We start from the raw sequence: 2835 nt of genomic DNA, 5'->3' as shown, positions 1-2835 counted from the left end.
TCCAGAGGCTGCGCTAGCCAAGCGGCCAAGCAATGGTGGTGGATCAACACTACACCGTTAAATAACTGAGTAGCTAATTTACTCTCAGTAGTATGAAATTTTATGAAATTTTGTCCATAGCTATTATTAGAGTTTACTATCACAGTTGCATAAAAAAAGTTAAGATGTCATCTAATCTGTTCAGCCACATAATAGAATTCTATTGCATAATTTCGAAAAAAATAGACAAAATTTGATGAAGAATCAACGGGTATACCCAAAGTCAACAGTAGCTACCATGTCATCTCCTTTTCTATCCGAATAGACACCCAATCAAGCTTCACGAAGCTGAACAACAGAAACACACTTCTGTTTACATGCCAAAAAAGTAGAAGATTTATGTTCCTGCTATAGCACTTCTGAAAAGTATCTCATGAAATCTTAGTATTACAAAATTATTATAAAAACATCTAGAGAATGTACGTTTCACACCCAGGCTATCTGAAAGCAATTGTTTTTCATCTTCTTCCAAAAAAAATCAGTATCCACAGTTAGCAACAAAAAAATATAGGATCGTACGTAGGCAAACAGACGACATGTGCCTTGAATCTTCGACGAACTTTTCAGGCTTGTCCACCCCGAGCCATATAACTGTAGCATGTGTCTGTGGTAGTGGGCATTACTGTGTCGGTAGTATCGCCCACGACGACACCCTACTGAATTGATTTCCTGCCATCATAGCTAGAACAAGGAAGCTAAGGATTGAATCAGAATTTCCAATCTGGATATTAGTGAGAGAGCTGGAGAGAGAGAGAGAGAGAGGATTGAATTAATTGACGTTTGCAATCTGGATATCATACCTTTTCTTGAACCTGTTCCAGAGGGGAGGAGACACAGAGATGCCGAAGAAGAGGAAGAGTGGAAGCAGGAGTTATTGACACTGCGCCGATGATGTCGGGTGGCGAACCGAGGCTGTTCCAGTCTGGATTCTGGACGGAGAATACTTAATGTTCAGAGGAGCCTTCTCCGCCATGTTATTGGAGTGCTGGATCAATCAGAGAAGTATTCGTGAGGCGCGCATGATGTGCTGCCATATTGAACTCACCGCCACGAGATCGGCTGAAGATAGGGAGGAGGAACGGATGAGGAGGAGAAGTGCTAGGGTTCGGTTCGGTGTTTGCTGAATTTTTTAGGTGGTGCGTGGGAGGTGTTTGATCGGGGAAGGAAAGGAAACTACTTGAGTTTTTTTTTTTTTTGCGAAGATGTGTTTAGGTGGGACAGCGGCCATGGACTCCTTGACCTTGACGCATGCATCCGACGGTGGAAAATAATTAATTCCAAGATTAGATGGCTAATTTGCTTAGTTTTTGAGGATTAACGTGATAACTCGGATGGTGCCTCCAATTAGTAAATACTATTCGTCAACCGGTGCATTCGCACGGGCTAGCATCCAAAAGTGAGTGGGAATTAAATTTTATGTCCTAATCAATTTAAATTCATTGGGTGGCCTGCTTGGCCGCCTAGTTCTTATACTTCCTCCATTTCAATTTACTTTGATATTAGATTTTCTTTTCGGTATGAAAATTTTACAGAGAACAATTTGAATGGTTAGAATAAATAAATAATTATGTATAGATAATGTGAAAATATATTCAGTGAGGAATCTACAAATTGATATGGTATTGTAGATGTCAATAATGGTAGCTTGCAAAACGCTCTTATATTTAATAATGTTAGCTTGCAAAATGCTCTTATATTGTAGAACGAAGGTCTAGATATTTGAAAGAAATGATTTAGTGTCTCTATAATATAATAACTGACATGCTTAAAGTTGGTTATCGTACTATCTTATCTCTTAACATCTTCGTGTAATAGCTTGCTTCCAAATAATTATTATCTTACACTTTCTTTGATAAATATGCTAACAATGTTTGGTAATATTACAAATTCTACGAACAATTTGCATTAAAAAACGGGGCATAAAAATAACATACTTCTTAAATATGCAATAATATGCAATTTAGCTTTCTAGGAACTTTTCAGTTACAAAACAGTGTTTCTTCACCAACACTATGAAAGTTGGCATGCACATCACTTCTCTCATGTTATCTTAAAAAATATTTATGTATGCTGCAGAATAACAAAGGTGACTGTAATTGTTCCAGGGATATCTGAATCCCTCATTAACATGAAAATTAAAATGATTCATTAATAGATAAATTTATGTATTAGATTTTCCTGCCACGGAGAATTAATGTTCATCTACCAAACTGTGTGATAAAATGTTCACCAATTTGGTTGGCCTAATATTCTCCGGAGATCTGGTTCAGGACTTAATGTCAGAAATCATGTAAGTTCCATGACTTGCATGTGTTTCACTAGTATGTTTTAGATAAGTAGCTAAAATGTTGATGTCGTATAATTGAAGAATTGTTAATATTTTGCAAAAGCTGTAAATCATGTTGACAATTACAATGTACATATTTTTACCATCTGAAGAACCCTGATGCTTACCTGAAACTTTGGTCCTGACAAAATCTTAATATTTGCAATCAAGTCTACCGTTATTCTTGCATCTGTGGCCAAAACTTATCTATCTTGTCCTTTTTCCAACACCACATATCGTCGTGTATTGTACTCTTGTGATATAGTCATGGGACGAACCGAGAATATATATATTTCTAACCATATATATTAAAGTTTATAAACCTTAAGTAGCCTACTTGTGATGTATAGTTGGAAAATCATTTTCTAATTTTCCTTGTATATATTCCCATTGTGTTTTTTAGAACCATGAAATAGAAGAACATGCAACTTTGATAATGTCCTTCTATTTCAATGGTATCTTGTATCCAT

General features: G+C 36.4%; 1 long non-coding RNA gene across 1 annotated transcript; it reads right to left on the bottom strand.

Annotated features, from left to right (window-relative positions):
- Positions 1-420: 420 nt before the first annotated feature.
- Positions 421-1193, bottom strand: LOC123086661 (uncharacterized). Its single transcript, XR_006441065.1, has 2 exons — positions 840-1193; positions 421-720 (listed from the first exon to the last, which is right to left on the bottom strand). It is a non-coding gene; the product is annotated as an uncharacterized lncRNA (long non-coding RNA).
- Between the last annotated feature and the right edge of the window lie 1642 nt (positions 1194-2835).

This window comes from Triticum aestivum, chromosome 1A, assembly GCF_018294505.1.
Source record: "Triticum aestivum cultivar Chinese Spring chromosome 1A, IWGSC CS RefSeq v2.1, whole genome shotgun sequence".
Lineage (NCBI taxonomy): Eukaryota > Viridiplantae > Streptophyta > Magnoliopsida > Poales > Poaceae > Triticum > Triticum aestivum.
This window is presented reverse-complemented; position numbering and strand designations above follow the sequence as displayed.